Raw genomic sequence first — 19,753 nt, 5'->3', positions numbered from 1 at the left:
TCCAGCTCGCAGGATCCTCATTTTTGGAGACCAAAGTGGCTGGGCCAGGCCAAGGGGTCGCCCACGTAACACCTGGCTACAGCAGATAGAGGGTGGGACTGGACTGCGTGTCTGCCTGGAGGGTTGCCAACCAGGATCCCAAGCTATTTTGTCGTATAGTGGGCGTGGCAACGCAATGTACCAGTCCATGCTTCCCGACCTGACCTGACCTGTTAAAAGTATGGACCTGTCAAAAAGAAACTACAAGCAGAAATATACTATATTGTGCACAAAGTGAACCATATTGAGAAAATTGTAAAGTGTTTTCATCCTTGAATGAGCCCGATGAGCCATTGGTCCATCCATCTAATTTTTAAACAGTCCATTTTCAGTACTCTGTCATTGTTGCTACTACTTGTCCAGCATCAACAGTCACAACCAAGAAGAGTCCAGATATTGTAGTCTTATTCATCATAAGCAGTGTTAGCCATGGTAAAGATTTTTTTTTTTCTAAAATGAAGCAAATGGCTTCGAAGTGTCTCCTTATGAAAATTAACAAGTAGGTACAGTTCCAGTTATGGCAGGGTGGCAAGGCCTTTTAAATGTACAATAGAAGGCAAGGTCATGAAAATGAAAATTGGAGAAGAAAATGTTGATGCTGTGCAAAGAAAAATATATTGTAATCTCCATAATGTAAAACAGATATTCATGGCTTAAAAGGATGTGTACAGAAAGAAGGAGTGAAAGGATCAAACAATATAAATTCTGAAGGAAGTGGAGAGTTAGAGTACAGAATAACTCGAATAACTCAGTCCTGGGAGTCAAACAGAAACAGTGCTTTTGTGTTTGGTTGATTAAATGGCAACATGGCCATGTATTGGAATAAACACTTTCAGAAAGTAAATTAATTTTTTGAGTTGCGCATATTTGTATTTGTCCTTTTTAGTTTATTTGAAGCTTGCAAAGGAAATCCATATAATTGACTGAATTAAGCAATTCTAAACAGCAGACTATGAAAAAGAGAGGTGGAGATTTGGAAAACGGTCTAAGCAACAGATGATTTTGACAACATCAATATATTCATAACTTTGGAATTCGAACAGATTTTAGAATGAATTTCCACTTTCTAGGAGCGATTCTAAATTGGTGCCTGATTCCACATGGACGGGCTCCTGATACTTGCAGATAGTTAATTTTGGTTAAGATCACCGTAAAGTTTCCATCCAAGGTCAGTTAATTGATTAATTACTTACCTTTTGATAGCACTTTTCTAGCTACTCAAAGCTCTTTACATAGATAGTGGGGAACCACTTAAACCACCACCACTGTGTAGCATCCACCTGGATGATGCAAGAGCAGCCATTTTGCACCAGTATGCTCGCCACACATTAGATAATAGGCAGAGAAGGGATGGGAGACACAGTTAGCTAATAAGGTACAGGGGATGATTGAGGGCCAGAATGACCAGTTATGGTGGGCAGTTTAGCCAGGACATCAGGAACACCCTACTTTTCTTTTTCAAAAGTTCCCCAGGGACCTTTTATGATCATAGAGTGTCAAAACCTTGGTTTTACATCTCATTCAATGGAAGGCACCAATTTTCTACAGCACGGTCTCCCAATCACTGCACTTGGGCACTAGGATCTACACACTGGCCACAGAATAAGCGCCCCTTGATGGATTCACCAACATCCCTTCTAACAGAAACCCAAGCTTTTCCTGGAAGGTCTGCCATTCAAACACTGGCTAGGCCCAAACATGGTTAACTTTAGATGGATTACCTGTTCTGAAGTGTAGGTGGTACAGCTGCTAGATGATAGAGATGACAGAGTTCTGTTTGTACTAACAGATTAGTGTCTTAATTATTTCAGTGATTCCACTGCACAGTTTTTGACACTGTTTCAAAGAGAAGGAACTATTGTAAAACAATGTGTGTACTGACTTTCATGTCACAAAGGTCTAACCAGCAGACTGAATAAAAAGCAAGAAAACACAGCATCAGACCAACAGATCTCCACGTACACCATGTATCCATATGAATGCACTCATTTAGGACGTTAACCAAGGTCACCAATGATAGATCCAACATCAGGCCTGTTGTTTTCCACATAAAGCATGCACTCGCCTACATTGTAATCAAATGTAGAACTTATGTGGTGTTGTGGGAGGTTAGGTGGTGAGAAGCCCCCTCTCTTAATAATCATGGAATCCAGAGGTTTATTACTCTGAACTCTCTATTTCAATTCAATGTTTCAAAATGCACAAACTACAGATAGATAGATAGATAGATAGATAGATAGATAGATAGATAGATAGATAGATAGATAGATAGATAGATAGATAGAACTGTCACTGAATCTATCTATCTATCTATCTATCGATAAGGCTACTCAACAGTCATTCGCACTAACAAGTGCACAGGTATTTATTTATTACTGCAAATTACCTGATATTCCATTTAAAATATGATATTTCATTCATTGCATGTTTGTTGGTACTGTCGCTAGTATGACTAGTGGCATTGTACTGTTTAAACATGACAATAAATGTGAATATGAACTTGAGACTCTAGATTACTGCTGAGATCCATTTAGCCAACTTGCAAGACAATCTATACAGATAATCAAGAGACAGACTCATGAGTCAGAAGAAATTAATTTTATTTCACATTTTGCTATATGATTATCTATGGGATAGAAGTATTTTTAATTTACATACAAAGTGCAAGGAGGAGGTGATATAGATTAAAAGGTAAAGAGCTAAATATCCTAAAGTATGAGGAATGGGTCATTTAAGGTATTAATATGGAAAAGATGATTATTAGAATAGGTTACAATGATACATACCTTATATATTTGTTTCTTTACAACACATCAATGAAATAGCCAACTCAGCCCAGTGTTATTTATAAATAAAATACTAATATATATATATATATATATATATATAATATATATATATATATATATATATATATATATATATATATATATATATATATATATATATATATATATATATATATAATATATATTATATTTAAAAATCAAGAAATAGCATACAAAAAACTTGATCAATCCATTTCCTAACCAATTTATTTTGGTGGGTAGGGGTTAGCTTAGCTGGAACTTCACCTGGCAGCACTAGTTACATTTCAGGGCACACTCATGCACACCCAGAGAGCTGCCACTAAACCTAGCACATGTTTGAGAAGTAAGAGGAAAGCTATAGCTCCCAGAAAATAATCCCACACATACAGATAACTAGCACAATTGTACAATATTTCAGTTTCTGTTTACACAAGTCTCTAAGGTAGAAACATGACCTTCAAGTACAATGACTGTTGTGCCATGGGGCAGGAGCCAGTAATCTGGTCTAGCATTCAGACTATTAATTGAGAAAAAATATATAGCCTCTTTTTATACCTATGAGCTCTTTTTGTTTGGCATAGTGAAATAGTTCTGTAATTTGTGTATTATCAAAATCACAAATGCATGATGATCACGGAAAGAAGCATCTTTTTTGTCACAATTTGCGACTTTCACATTCATACAACAGAGGTTGCTACACTTTCAATTATCTTGGGGTATATCCGTCACCACCGAGGTTATTATAAAACGTTGGTTTAAATTTTATATGCTATTCCAATGGATCACTTAAATTCATTTTTTTCTATGTTATAAGCAGAAGTGATATTCCAGATAAAGATGCTGTCATACAGGTTTGCACTGACTGAAACCATGGTTTGTCTTTTTCTTCTTCTTCTTTTTCTTTCACTGTTACAGTTTTCTTCAGCTGTGCTTGCACATGTTGATGGGTTCACTGTTACAGTGTGAATACAAATTTACTCTGTAATGGACTAGCATACAAGAAAAGGAGTGCCACACACAAATGTAATTTGATTAAAAGGTCAATTTCATGCTAACATAAAAAGCAGAATTAGAAGACTATAAAAAGGTATAGAAATGCAAAGTACTTCTTCACAAAGAGAATACAAGTATGGATTAAGGTACTAAGCATAGATAGTACTAGTAGTAGTTTGGGGCTTTTCAAATCACTATTTCAAATTTTATAAGGGTAGGTGAATAGAGATTGAATAAGATAGTTTGAACTTAAAGGTAGTAAGTAGATGGCCATAGTAGATTGTTCCATCAGGTACATGAAATGGATCAGGGACTACTGTAGTACCAAGACTATCTGTTAAATAAAAAAAGATTTTATTACAAGAAATCAAGGAATGTTGGCAATGTCGTTACTGAGAATTCTGATGAATAGACAAATCCATGCCTCTATCTATAGTTATCATACAATGTGGTCCAGTTCAGGGCCACATGAGCAGAAAACCAAACCTGATTGGGATGAGAATATCTTAATGTACAAGTAGTAAAGAAAAAAAATAATGAAAAGGAAATTCTTAAAGACAAAAATATTAAGAATTACAAAGTTGTTGGCAGAATCCATTGTTCTAGAAAAGAAAGGAATAACAAGGTTTTCCAGAAGAAAGGGCTAAAACCCATTTAGTGTACAATGAAGAATGAAATCCTCTCTTATATGACCCAAAGTTACTAACTATTGTGATGGGCTCTCATGTAATAATTGACACACCAAGCTCATTCAGTGATGCTTTCATTGAAAATAAATCTAAACAGTGTTGATGACTGAAAGAGCTAAAGTTGTCATTGTTTCATATATTTCAAGACCATGTTCCTTATTATCGCTCCATCTCGGCACTGGCTAGTTTCTAAAAGAGCACAATTTCAACTTATTTTTATTGTTCCAGTCACAAACTTTAAAGGCTGTTTTAAGCTTGTGTGCACCATTTCTTCAAGCTGATCCAGAAAAGTCATAATATTAATCATAAGCCTGCATTCAAAAAGACCAGGACTCCCAAATCCCTCCAAGACAGAATGGGTCTTCAGAATCAGCAGATATTGGCAAAGCTCAGACTCTGATTCTAAGGCTGGAATTCATTTTCAATGGAATAAGAAGACAAATATTTGCTTACTTAAAAGATGGATTTGTCCCATGTTTGTTAAGTGCTACCTTATGGATAAAAGAAATTGAAGCAGAAGAAATGACACTGAAGACACTTTTCTAATATAGCAATCAGAATCAAATCTATTTACAAAGCAAGGGTTACCGCCAGTATGCTTTCCATGCAGACAGTCAAGTTTCTTTGTGCCAGTTAGTGGATATGAAGCTAATACACACTGTGACTAATCAGAGTACAGAGACAAAGGGCTGGGATTGGTTAATACCATTTTTTATTAGTTTGAAAGAGCAGTCAAGGGGCTGTGGTGTGAACTACACAACTATAATATATAATATCACTAGTATTTCCCATCTAAGGTTTTATCCTACCTGCATTATTGCATTTATACGCTCTGGTTTAAAAACAAAATTAAGGTAAAACTTGAACTTTAGTCTCATTATCATCACTAGTAGTAGTATTAGAGGAGGAGCAGTAAGAGTATATTCTTATTACTAAGCATAATGAAAAACAGGCCAAGGGATCAAACCATGCAGAGTGCCAGAATGAACACAAGACATTCGCTTGGACAGTGACTTTGAAAAGAAGCTAAGCCACAGGGACACACATTCAAAGTTATGCCCTCGTGCTCTTACTGCTTCATGAGTTACACAAGAGGGGGTGAAAATGTCAGTGGGGCCTGGACACATGAACACACACAAGTATGTACACAGACACCAGAGTGTGATCAGTGTACTTTTCAAAGCTGGAATGGCCCACAGTGCAGGTTTTACTTTGGTACCTGACTGAGCAGACAGTATATATACACTCCGTAAAATGCAACATGTTTTACCCAAAGTATTTAACCCTATCATTGTGAGCCATCCCTCCATTTTGTCAAGTCTATTTGGATATATTTTTAACAATTTCATGTGGATATTTGACCATATTTAGTTTGCTTTTACTGTATCATATATTTATACTATCAGAGGAGATGGCTTTGCTTCACCATTTAACCCGTTTAGTTTAGTGGTCACTAGTGAAGGCACATGGACAACAGGGAATTCACAGTATTATCAAATAAACACCAAAAATATTATTTTCTTTTACATACCCCACACATGAAGATGTTTGTTACTACTTCAATTAATTTTCGCAAAGGTAGTGCTTGCTTAATTGAGAGGTTGAAGATTATTCCCACACTGATAAACAAAAATGGTAGAGATGAAGCATTTTGACTGTCATCATTCATAGAAAGTTTGCCTCCGTTAACTTATTTTCTTTTTTCAAACTGGGAATAACTTTTGCCCCTTTTTTCAGGCTGCAAAAAGGGGGTACTTTATTGCAAGACTCTAAATAAGATTAAAATGAAACAAATGAAGTCTAAGAGAGACCTATTCAGTTTTCTGGATAGCTATTGCTCCATATTACGTTCAAAAAAGTCTACAAAAGATAACAGTACTGTTTATATTGAGTGGCATAAGTAGAATTTATGTTAAAACAATATGTACCACTTGTTCTAATTATTGATCCTACACTCCAGAGTATTTTCTTCATAGAATATTTTTGTGATGGTCCAGGTTATCACGTTTTTTCCATTTATGAGAAAAATAATTATTAATTACGTTTCCAAACCAAATACAGATTTTAAACCGTGCAGTGGAGAGGGAATGAAATCTAACTTTTTTCAGACTTTTTGTTTTCTGCTTGCTCAGACAGGAAGACCTCTGAGGTGACATTAAAAGCCTCAACAGGTTTATCCCACCCGCCTGCTTAACAGGCTACCAAGAAAATGGAGGCAAGTTATCCTTTGGGGCTGTTACATTGTGGCCCAACTAAATCCTTCATGTCAAACTAAAGGTGCCAACATGCATTGCCGTACACAGGATTGACCAATGATGAAAGTATTTTCAGACAATGATTTAATTGTACAGGTATCTGCAAGGTTGTGGATTCAAATTTAGAAACTGAGGAAATATTAGTTGAATCAGGTTTAATTTTGAATCTTTGGTACTTTAAGTGAACAGTGAAGTACTACAAATGAAGACTGAAAGGTTTCTTTTTCTATCCATGTAGCCCCTTCCTTTCCTAAGTGCCCATTTGTTTTGGCCAATCTCTACCTGTATTTGTGCATGTGTTTCGGTGCCCCTCTAGTTCTATACATTACTACTATATTTACATAAGCCCAAGGAAGCTCTTCATTTCTTGCGTGCAAGCAATACCATGGCAATGACCACAGCAACAGCAACAATGGCAGCACCGCCAATGAGAAAAGGCTTCAGGCGCTCAGAGGTATCATTGCCTTCACCTGCCTGATTATCCCCATTCTGCCCAGCAGCCTGTTTGTTATCCTCTGCACTTCCATCCTCATTGACCTCTGTCACTGGTGGCACCTGCTTTCCAGTATTATCTCCTGCAGCCGTATTGCCAGCTTTTAATGGCTCAGATGGTGTCTCACTGACTTGTTTTCGTGGCTGAGGGGTGAGTTCACCAGATTTAGTCTCTTTCTTTTCCACACTACTTCCAGATGTTTTCTCTGCCTTTCCTGTTGCTTTGCCCTCCATTTTTGAGCCACTGTGCCTTGATCGAGACTCCATTGCAGTGTGGTCTTGCTCAGAGATGTTTGATCCTGTCTCCTTGGTTAGACAAAATAGCAACTTATTGTTAATTGCCCCAATCACACAAATTCCGTATGTGAGACAGGTTTTGTGTAGGAGACGTCTTTCCTCTGTTTACTGCTTCATTCCTTCCAGCAGCAGATGAGAAAAACACCTTAAAGAAAGTAGAAAAATGTCATAATCCACATGCCAGTATTTACATATTGACTCCTTACCCTGCTATCTGTTACATGCTTAAAATTCGGAATGGATTCATTCTAATAATGTAGTGTAACCCTGAGTGAACAAGCAAGAATGTTCACAGGGGAATCAGGTCATAGAAGATGCAAGATGTGCCTGTGTAGCATAATTTTATGTGGAACCCAGCATTTTCATCTGTAGAGCCAATGTGGACTAAAATGTTTTCACTCTCCTGTCCCCCTTATTATTTGAAACAGAAGGCACTTAAAAACAATAGTATGTAGCCTTATAAACAAAAGCAATGAGCCATTGGAATTGGACTGTCTACAATTACAATTTGAGGTGAATTGAATAAATTAAGATTTTTTTTGTCTTCTAAAACTGTCTTTGTGCAGTTTTGATAAGGTCACAATCAGTCTAATCCCAATTTGGAAGCAAAAGCAGGTTTGAGTACACAACCTACACCAATACCAAACAAGACAGCAGTCCATCGCAGGACATGCACCCACACTTTAAAGGTACCTCTTAGCCTAACACACTTAGCACTGGAATGATGAAAAAAATCAAAGTGCCTGAAATAACAGAACACAACGAAAAGAGAAAATCAAACTCCACAAAAAGTGATTGGTGTGTAAATTAAACCCAGGAGTCTCATTAGTGCATTGCACCTTTTCTACTGAATGGTTTTTACAAAATCATCTAGTAATGTATCCTTTTTAATTGTATTTCAACATTGGCAGGAACATAAAGTTTTGCCAAAGTAAATCTTTAATGTCTTTACAAAATTTCAATCTAGAGCATTTTCAAATTGTACTTCACATTGTTTTGCTGCCTTTTGTTCTTAACCATACTTTCATTTTGGTGTAACACAGTATGTCACTGTACCTGAATCCATTTTAATATTATAATTAAGAACAGTTCTTCCACAGATCTGCACAGGACTCCATTGCAGCCAATTCCTCATACTTGCATTTGTTTCCAGCCGTTAATTAATTTATCATACAATCTCAGAGTTCATTAATGAAGGTTATAACTTCTGGATTTTGGATGGATTTTCTGTGATGAACTGTATCAAACTTTATGAAAGTTTAAGTAAACTGTGTTAATTGAATTGTTTTGGCATAATGCTTTAGTTGTCTGCTTAAAGCAGTCTAAATCAAATGTAACTAGTCAACCATTAGTTTTCTTAACCTGTTTCATCCAAAAAAAAAGAACCAAGGATCTCATGACTTATACACTATATCTTGCTAATATTGTGCATATGCTACAGGTCCCAGCATGAAACCCTTCAAACAGACTGTATATGCCTATAATAAACTGAAATAAATAGGGAAAATAAACAAAAGGAAAACAGTTGTGGCATTTGTCTCTGTTTTCTCTTCAGCAATATTTTAAAGACTGGGATCCAGCATGACAATGTAATACCTCCTGAGACAACAAGTAGCTTTGTGGCTTTTTATATATATACATATATATATATATACAGGGTGGAAAAAAGTTGGTTTACAGTTGTACATATGGAAAAAGATAGGCATGTTATGGTTATTACAGCAGTTTTATGAACTCAATAGCTTTATTAACTTTATAAACTCAAAAGAATGTCACAATGGCATACTGCACTTAGGTACAATTTCTTAAGAGCTCAAATTGCCGGCCTCACATACTCACAACTGTAAACATGCTTTTTCCCATGTTCAGGTTAGTAAAAAAAATAAAGACTAGTACAAACTTTTATTTAATGGCATGGCAAATATTGTGATGTGGGTAGAAGTTTGCAGTAATTGCATTTTAACTGAAGAGAAGGTGCTTGTTATCATGAAGGTTATAATGGTGCAATAGGTGCAGATTCAAAGTTGGATATAATAGCCTGGTGGGAGGGGAAAATATGGCAGTGTCTTTTTTGCCCTGACTTTGTTTTATAATGGTGTAAGTCCTAGCAAACTCCCAGTAGGAACTATCTCTTTTTTTTTTTGCAGAGTTGACTGACTGTATGTGTATACTGATTATTGTTTTGTTTACATGTTTTAGAAATTAGTGTTATGGGTAATGTGTGTTTTCTTAATAATATGTGTATATATATATATATATATATATATATATATATATATATATATATATATATATATATATATATATATATATTGTTATATTGTCACGCACGCGCGAGTAGCAGACCGCGGACGGATCATAACACAACTGGGAAGACATTCGCCGGCAGGGAATGGCGGGGTACTAACTTTCTCCCTCTGCTTTCTTTCAGGAAAAATGACGCTCTGTCACCATAAGCCGGGTTTGCCCGCAGTGCGTTACTTCCTTCCTCCTCCATCTTTTCCTGACGTCATCGATCCCATCCTCCCTCACGGTTCCTTCCCAGCATTCCTCCACTTCCGGCTTCTCCCTCATAAAATAGCCGCCGACGCCATGATTCGGTGTCGCGCATATGAACTCTTTAGTTTATATTTTGACCTGCTTTCTTTTGATTTTATTGTGGAGTGTCTACAATATACGGGGCCGGAAAACCCCAAACCTTTATGCTGTGTGCTTCTACATCATTTACAATCTATACTAATAAAAGGCAAAGCCCTCACTGACTGACTGACTCACTCACTGACTCACTCACTCACTGACTCATCACTAATTCTCCAACTTCCCGTGTAGGTAGAAGGCTGAAATTTGACAGGCTCATTCCTTACAGCTTCCTTACAAAAGTTGGGCAGGTTTCATTTAGAAATTCTACGTGTAATGGTTATAACTGGAAGCGATTTTTCTCCATTTACTGTAATGGAGTTGAGCGCGAAAGCCGTGGGGGCGGAGTTTCGTGTGACATCATCACGCCTCCCACGTAATCACGTGAACTGACTTTTAACGCAGTACGTAGAAAACCAGGAAGAGCTCCAAAACGCGCTGAAGAAAACATGCATTATATAATTAAGAAGGCAGTGAAACAATAGGAAGCGAGCGAATGACATATATACAATCATATTCATGAGTGCTGCTACTTCGGAAACAAAGCACAGTGTAAACATAAAATTTAAATTAAGTTCATAGACAGGCTGCCGCTGGCGTGCATGCCCACGGGTAATGCGGGATACAAGTTTAAATGAGAGGACGCAGGATATAAACGAGAGTTGTATATTATTGTTATTAATGGCCCGGGGATATGAAGCGCTGGTAACACAATAAACTACAGATCCCATAATGCAGCGCTTCAGCTGCCTTGCCGAACACTTACCGCGTTAATCAAGTCTAGCTTATAATGCTGCAAGTTATTGTGAAGCTAGCTCACACGATGCCGAAAAGAAAAGTTGATTCTGAAAATAGAGCCCTTAAAAACTGATGGGAGGCTGAGTATATGTTTACTGACATTGCCGGTAAACACGTGTGTCTCATTTGTGGAGCTAATGCGGCTGTAATTACAGAATTTAATCTAAGACGGCACTATGAGACAAAACATCACGATAACTTGAAAGACCTGAATGCAATGCAGAAGATATAGAAAGCAGAAGAGTTAAAGAAGAATCCAGCAAAAAAATAAGGGACGCACACTTTGCAGACTCTACATAAAAGACCCGCCTTCCTCACTGGACAGTTAAAAAGACCAATCAAACTAACGATGACATCAAGTATTACCCAATCAAAAGTAGGAAAGGAGGCATCTTCATAAAATGCGTGTGGGATGATTTGCATGAGACGCTGCTTTAAAAAAATGATAAAAAAAATACGGAACAAAACCCGTCCTGTATTGATTCAAAACGGGACGCGCAATTTCAATTTAATTTCAATTTTCTCAAATACGGGACGATTCCGTATTTTAAAGGACGGATGGCAACCCTAAATCCAGCAGACGTTTTTACCCGTGCAAAATCACAAAGTAATTTCAAGTGAAGCTGCTTTTATGGGAGACACAAATGCACCAGTGCAACTTGCCCCACTTTCCCTGTTGCCAAGTAATGTTGAACCAAGTCGGCACAATGGTGTTCTCAAATACGCACTTTGCTGATAAACTGAGCGCACTGCGCACTGATTTCGCATGGCACTTTGGTGACTTTGAAGAACAAAAAAAGAATTTTGAGTTGTTTCGCAACCCAGTGCACCTGTGCAGATTCAGATGGAGGTCATTGAGCTGCAGTGTAATAGCACACTGAAGGCAAAGTACGATACTGCAGGGCCCGCACAGTTTATTCACTCCATTCCCGCAGAAATGCTCCAGCTTCGTCTACATGCGGCTCGAACCTTGTGCATGTTTGGTACCACATATCTGTGTGAGAAGCTCTTTTCAGTGATGACAACTAACAAAACAGCACACAGGAGTCGCCTCACTGATGAGCACCTGCTGTCCATCCGGACAATCTCCACAACACAGAACCTCACACCAAACATAAACGAACTTGTTGCCAAAAAAAGATACCAGGTGTCCAGCTCTAATAACATGACATAAGAGCAAAGACAACTGAATGATTTGATTTGTTATTGAAAAGAACAAATTTTATTTATATTTCCAGGTTTTGTTATGCAGCATGTTCATATTTGAATTTGTATAATTTTGACAGGATATATTTTTATGGAGAGCAAAATCTTTTGGGATATTTCAAATTTAAGTTTATTTTTTATGTAAAATTACATAAGAGTAAAGAAATTTGAATCTTTGTTCTTTTAACGTTTACTTTATTTCTAACTTGTATAATTTAGACAGGATATATTTTTATGGAGAGCAAAATATAAGTTATTTAAGGTTTGAGTTGATTTATTCCGGAATAATATTCTGTCGACTAAATAAAAATTCCTTCTATTTAAAATTTAAATAGAACTTGAACAGAAACGATAGTTCATAATATCCACGAAGACTTGCACGTAAGAGCAGGAGTCATCCGTTTAAACAAGCAGCATATTGCACTGATACGAAATAGCCTGCCCATTTAATTATTTAGGAATGGATAAATAAATTAAGATTTTGTACAAATAATGTTTTTCATTTTTCTTCCTTCATGGATTCTCGCACCCCAAAGACTGTATGTATGTGTATATATATATATATATATATATATATATATATATATATATATATATATATATATATATATATATATACATATATATATATATATATATACATATATATGACAGCAACACTCATTAACAGTGACAAAACAATTACATTGACAATCATGTTACGTTATTTTCAAAATGTTTCCTTTTCTTTTCATTACTTCTTTAACACACTACTTCTCCGCTACAAAGCGCGGGCATTTTGCTAGTATGTATATATATATATATATATATATATATATATATATATATATATATATATATATATATACACACAGTATATGTATGATGCATGAGTCACTGCCTTGCACCCGAGACAAGACACTTGAGTCCAAAGGCTTCAAGAAAACCAACTTTATTCCAGTCAAAATGGGAACAGTAAGGCTACTTATTCAAATAGAATCTACTACTTCAATGCACACAAATACAGCAAATAAGCAGTGAAGGAGCCAGGTCAGTGCCCGGGTTAGAATGTTCCTGCATCAACCATTGAGTGACAGATTTGTTACATGGCTGCAACTTACAGTTGCCTTGGAGGCTCCACGAACCTGCAGTTGCAACCCTCAACAGAAGTGTCAACTGTGTTTCGATGTGCAGTACCATTGGGGGGGTCTCAAAAGAGCTTGAAATCTCCCCCAAACCCCCTCAGTGTCTGCCAGTGTGGACAAAGCAATCACCTAAGCCAGGCTCAGTCAGATACCAGGGCAGTGAAAAATATCAAAAACAAATGGCTGCAAGCTAATAAACCATTAAGTGAGTCAGGCATTTGTATCCTTCTGTCTGTAGAGCCACCGGAGTGTAGTGCGGTCAGTTACCAGGGTAAACCACTGATTCCATAAATAGTAACGGAGGGTCTCCACTGCTCACTTAATAGCCAAGTATTATTTCTTAATAACTGAGTAATTGTGGTCCCTGGGAGTAATTTCCTGCTCAGAAATTTGATGGGATGTCCTTCCTATCAAAACACTAAAAGAGCACCACCCCAAAACCAAAAGCACTTGCATTCTTCTGTAGAATGAACTCCTTAGAAAAGTAAGCGATATGTAGAACTGGGAATCATGACAAGCGGCCTTTAAGTCAGAGAAGGCCCTCTCACAAACATCAGTTCAGACAATGGCATAGTTTTTTTGTCCTTTGTCAGGTCAGTGAGAGAAGCAGCTCTTTGCACAAAATTCAGAATGAATCGTCTTAATCAACCCAGAGACACAGAGAAAAGCTCAAACCTGCTTCTGCTTTTATGGACACAAGCACCTCATCCACCATGTCCAACTGAGGTTGAATCAAATTGTTTCCCTAGAGTTCCCCAAGTAATGCGTTTCTGGCATACCCAATTTACACTTGATAGGGTTAGCTGTCAACACAGATGTCAAGCGACACTTGCAGGCAGTTAAGATGCGACCTCCAATCTTTACTAAAAATGACCACATCATCGAGATACGCTAATCGTGATATGAGATGGGTCTCAGAATCTAATCCATCATCTGCTGAAAAGTAAATAGTACACCATGGATACCAAAAGGAATCCTGGGGAATTTGAACCCATCCGGAATGATGAATGCGGTCTTCTCGCAACTGGACTCCGCTAGGGGCACCTGCCAGTACCCCTCCATTCCAGGATGGAAATATGTGAGGCCTGTCCAAGTTTCTCTAACAAGTAATCAATACGCAGCATCATGTTGATATCAAACTTGGAGATCTTATTCTTTCGTCTAAAATCTATAGAGAACTGAACTGAGCAGTCTGAAATTGGAGCTAGAACAATTGGGCTTCACCAATCAATTTTACTTTCACACCAAGTTCAAGCATCTGTTTCACCTCCTCACATATCAACCTTCCTCATTGCTTCTGGATGACAATTCGGGTGCATTTGAATTTTAACGCTGGGTTCCATTTTAATGTTGAGTTCCGCAATTTCCATTGACGGGGCATGGCCAAAAAAACATCAAAGTTCCTTCTGATCAGTGACAGCAACTCAGCCTTCTGGGTGTCCGTCAAATTATCATCAATAGCAATGTCTTTCTGAGAGGCTGTCTGGGAGTCTGTCGCTAACGTGACCAATACCCCATGGGGCTTGTGCAACTTCTTCAAAAGATTCATGTGCAAGATTTGTAAAGGCTTTCGTGAGATGGGAATCCTGACCTTATAATTTACAGGAGACATATGTTCTTCCACTACTGCTGGACTCAGTCACTTTGCCTGAAATTGATGTGGTTCAGACAGGATCAAAACCAGTACCCGATCACCTTTTTTGAATTCATAAAGTTTGATTTTCTTGTCATAATTATGTTTTTGCAGCTCTTGTTTACACTGCTGATACTCTGCTGCAACAGATAACAATTTAGAAATCTGTTCTTGGAGCAAAACAACCCAACTGACAAATCTCACCCTGTGAGTTACATTGTGAACCCCCATCCATTCCTCCTTTGTGTTCGGCAGCCAAATAACAGCAAATTGACACAAGCTGGTGGATGTTTGGTGGGACTCCCGAACCACAAACAAGAAGAAATGCAACATGGTGTCCCAGGAGGTCCGGTCGTCACTGGACCCCGGCCGAATCACCTTTTTTAATTTTGTTAAATGTTCTATCAGGAATTTCGTCTGCAGATGATAAACAGTGGTGCTCAATTGTTTAATTGCAAGGTTCTCACACAGCTGCTTCATGATGTCAGAAGTGAAGGGAGTACCTGGTCAGTTAAAATCTTGCAAGGAATGCCAATTTGTGTGAATATTTCAGACAGAGCATTAGCATCAACTTGGGCATTGGCCTTCTGCAGAGTGGCCATATCAGGGTACCTCATTGTATAATCAACCAAAACAAGCATGTACTGATAACTGTTCCTACTCTTGGGAATTTGGCCAACAATATCTAACCCAACCAAATCCAAAATTGGCATTAGGGAAAGGAGACTCCAAGCGGTGTATGGGCAGAAACAACTTGACAGTTGGGGCAGGCTCTACAAAGCTGCTCCATATCCCAGCCTATATTCAGCCAATAAAAGTATTTTGAAATGCGATCCCTTGTATTCTCCATGCCGAAATGACCCTCCAAGATGTGGGTGTAACTAATTTTTAAAACTATCTCTCTATACCTGCTCAGAACTACCAGCTGTTCAATCAGTCCCTCTCCTATGCAATCAGAAATCACCCAATATAAGAAAATATCCTCAATTAAAATGTGTGGAGTTCTATGCAGTAAGCATCATTTGTAACATGTGATTGTTTGAATGCAAAGTCTAAGCTGCTGTCGGCCAGTTGCAGCCATGCAAACTTTGTTAGAGTGTCAATCCCCGAGAGGCCGACACACAGCCTGCTCTTCTCCAGCCATAGTTTCCCTGGGGCCCATAGCTGCTGTCTAGCTTGTGGAGGATGAAGGTGTGAGCACATAATGCAAAGAGCCCTCCAATGTACGTGGACTTTGAGGTGAGGGGTTGTCACTTATCTCACTGGACAAATCAGGTTCAATTTCTAAGCTGGTCTCTTGACTAACTTTGTCAGCAGTGATCCCTTCATTTTCTGCTACAGAAAGAGGTGCCCTGCAAGTGACTAAAACACATGTAACGAGGGCATTCCTCTTTCCTATTAAAAGAGACAAGAGTGAAGTATCTGATAAGGCAGTCCAAACTTTAAAGTTCCTTTCTTTAAATTTCAGGAGTAAAATAGTCTCATATTCTTCAACGTCCCCATAAATGCAGCAAATGTTCACCTGGTTTGTTTTTGTGTAGGGAATTAGCCAGAGCAAGTCATGGCGAACTACGCAGAAGTCACCACCAGAGTCCAACAGGTCTGGGATTTCACGTCCAGCCAACTTAAAATTAATTTTAAAATTGTCTTTCTTCAACACCCTAGGGCAAACCTGTGACCTGCATACCTGGGTAAGACCAAAATCTATGGTTTGTGCAAGCAGGGGGTGGCACTCCCAAGCCTGATACCCCAGTTGATTACAGCAAAAGCACTGGCATTTGATTTCAGCTGTGGAGTTCCTATAATAGTGCCTTCTACCTGTAGCTTTGGTTCGTGCAGTTCCAACAGTGGCGTCAATGACTCTAGGAGCCTGGGCCTGAGCAGAAGAAAACGAGGCGGGGAGTGGCCCCAAACGTTTCTCTGAGGAAAGATGAGGATGAGGTGGGGGCAAAGGCTGCAATCCATAGCTTTTCTGCAGCCTTGAGTCTGTGGGTCAGGTGTAACAATGAATAGACATTGTTCTGGAGCCTCTCATCACAAAATTCTTCATATATCCCTGACAAGACTGCATGAATAGCGAGCTTTTCCACAATGAGCTCAAAGGTGCCTTTGAATGAGGTCCACTAAGTCCTGGATCTGTCTTCGGATGTGGCAATCCAGATACCACAGATAAAACTGATGTCCCTTGACCAAGGGGCTCATAGCCGTACAGAGCAGGATCTGTTGCTTCAGAAAGTCATAAATATCAAGCCTTTCTGAGGGAAGGTTTTGCATAATCTGTAGGACAAAAAGGGGGCCAAAATAGCTGCCCAGCTTCTCTTGTCCCAGCACATCAGTGCTGCAGTGTGTTCAACACAGAATAGGACACTCTGGGTCATCCCGGGGAGCCAGCTTCACCAGCAAATCTCTGGGATGGGCATGGGCAGGGGCATCTGCAGGAGTCTCATCCAGCTCTGGTAGGAACAGAGCATTGTGTGCCTGTTGACGGTCATTGGTGAATCCCTACTTCTGGTACAACTTGACACATAAGTCAGTGTCTTGCACCTGAGAGAAGACACTGAATCCAAAAGCTTGAGGAAAACCAACTTTACTCAACTTAAAACAGGAACAGTCAGAGTATTTATTCAAATTGTAGCTACCACTTCAATGCACACAGACACAACAAACAAGCAGTGACAGAGCCAAGTCAGTGGCCAGGTTAGAATGTTCCTCACATTAACCACGGAGCGACAAATGTGTTATGCAGGGATGCTGCAAACCTGTGGTTGCCTCTGTGTTGGACAAGCAACCTTATACAGAGGGGACTGGGCGGTCTCATGGTCTGGAATCGCTACGGATTTTATTTTTTTCTCCAGCTGTCTGGAGTTTTTTTTTGTTTTTTCTGTCCCCCCTGGCCATTGGACCTTACTCTTATTTTATGTTAATTAATGTTGACTTATTTTGTTTTCTTATTGTGTCTTTTATTTTTCTATTCTTTATTATGTAAAGCACTTTGAGCTACTGTTTGTATGAAAATGTGCTATATAAATAAATGTTGTTGTTGTTGTTGTTGATGATGTTGTACAGTCACGTCAACCACGTTCCGCCATGCAGCACCATTGGGGAGGGTCTCAAAAGAGCTCAAAAATCTCACTATATAGCAATGTATATCAATCTATATACAGGTATATAAATGAACATTTGGAGCCTGTTATTGTATAAATAGATTTTATACATTTATGTAATGTAATTTATGTGAATAAGTAAAGTACACCATATACAGTGTATGTACAGTTGTGCTCATAAGTTTACATACCCTGGCAGAATTTGTAAGATGTGTACCATAATTTAAAGAAAAGATTACTGATCAGGCAAAAGACATTTCATTTACTTTGAATGGAATCCAAATTAAACTATAAGGCATTACAGAATAGCACAACCATTAAACAAAACATTGTAATAAGGAAAAAAATTAGATGATCCCTGTTCAAATGTTTGCATACTCTTAGTTCTTAATACTGTTTATTGCTCCCTTTTAGCATCAACGATGGCATTCAGTTTTTGTGATAGTTGTGGTCGATGGCCTTTGATTTTCTCAGGTGGTACAGCTGCCCATTCTTTTTGGCAAAAAGCTTCCAGGTCCTGTTAATTCCTTGGTTGTAATACATGAACTGCATGTTTGAGATCTCCCCAAAGTGGCTCAATGAAATTGAGGTCAGGAGACTGTGATGGCCACTCTAGCACTTTAACGTTTCTCTGCTGTAGCCAAGGGCAAACTTGGCCTTGTGTTTTGGGATCATTGTCATGCTGAAAGATCCAAGTGCATACCATGTGTAGCTTCCAGACTGATTACTGCAAGTTGTCTTCCAATATCTACCACTAACATTCTGCATTTATTGCCATGAATTTTCACTAAGTTACTTATGCTGCTGTAGCTCACACACCCCAAGAACATCAGAGATCTACCTCCATGTTTCACAGTAGGGATGGTGCACTTTTTGTCATTGTCCTTGTTGCATCCTCTCCAATCATAGCATTTATGGTTGTGACCATAAAGTTCAATTTTGGTCCCATCACTGTAAAGTTACAGAAAGTTTGAGGCTTGTCTAGATACTGTTTCAAATAGTTTAAGTGGGTAGTTTTGTGGTGTTGGCACAGTAAAGGCTTTTTTTTTGCAATCTTGACCGTGGAGCCCATTTTTGTTCAAGTACCTTCTTATTGTGCATCTTGAAACAGCAACACCACTTGCCAGTTGAAGTGGCTTGTTGGTTTTTCTAGTCAGCTCAAAAAATGATCCTGGCAGCTGTGGATGAGTCTTGGTTTTTCTACCTGACCATGCCCTGATAACAACAGAACCCTTTGTAGTTTGAACACTACTCATAGGTATTTTCAGATCTCTGGAGATATTTCAACATTCTTTTACTGATTTATGCAAATCAACAACCTTTTCCCACAGGTTTTATGACAGCAGTCAGTGCAACCATGCACGAATTTAAATTGACAGTTTAAACACAGACACTGATTACAATCCATGAGGTTACAGATGTTGACACTCTCCCTCAGTTACCCTTAATTGGAAACTGTGTGTGTCAACTTGTGTGTATATTATCAGACCCAACATTCAAAGGTATGTAAACTTTGATCAAGCCCATTTAGGTGATTTCAGTTATCATTTTGATTTAAAAAGGGCACACACAATAATGTTATAATAAATTGCCTCATCTGAGCACACTCCCTAATTAAAAGGAAAGCTTTCTGCATGGTTACTTATATTTTCCAAACATTATTAACATTATTTCCT

General features: G+C 38.3%; 1 long non-coding RNA gene across 1 annotated transcript in view; it reads right to left on the bottom strand.

Moving 5' to 3' along the window:
- Positions 1–4,070: 4,070 nt before the first annotated feature.
- LOC120535911 overlaps positions 4,071–19,753 on the bottom strand; it is a 33,910-nt gene continuing 18,227 nt past the window's right edge. The window contains exon 2 of the long non-coding RNA XR_005634990.1: positions 4,071–7,720. This is a non-coding gene — a long non-coding RNA (uncharacterized LOC120535911). The remainder of the gene's footprint in view (positions 7,721–19,753) is intronic.

Source organism: Polypterus senegalus, chromosome 1 (assembly GCF_016835505.1).
Source record: "Polypterus senegalus isolate Bchr_013 chromosome 1, ASM1683550v1, whole genome shotgun sequence".
Lineage (NCBI taxonomy): Eukaryota > Metazoa > Chordata > Cladistia > Polypteriformes > Polypteridae > Polypterus > Polypterus senegalus.
Note: the sequence above shows the minus strand (reverse complement) of the source record. Positions and strands in the feature narration are given on the sequence as shown.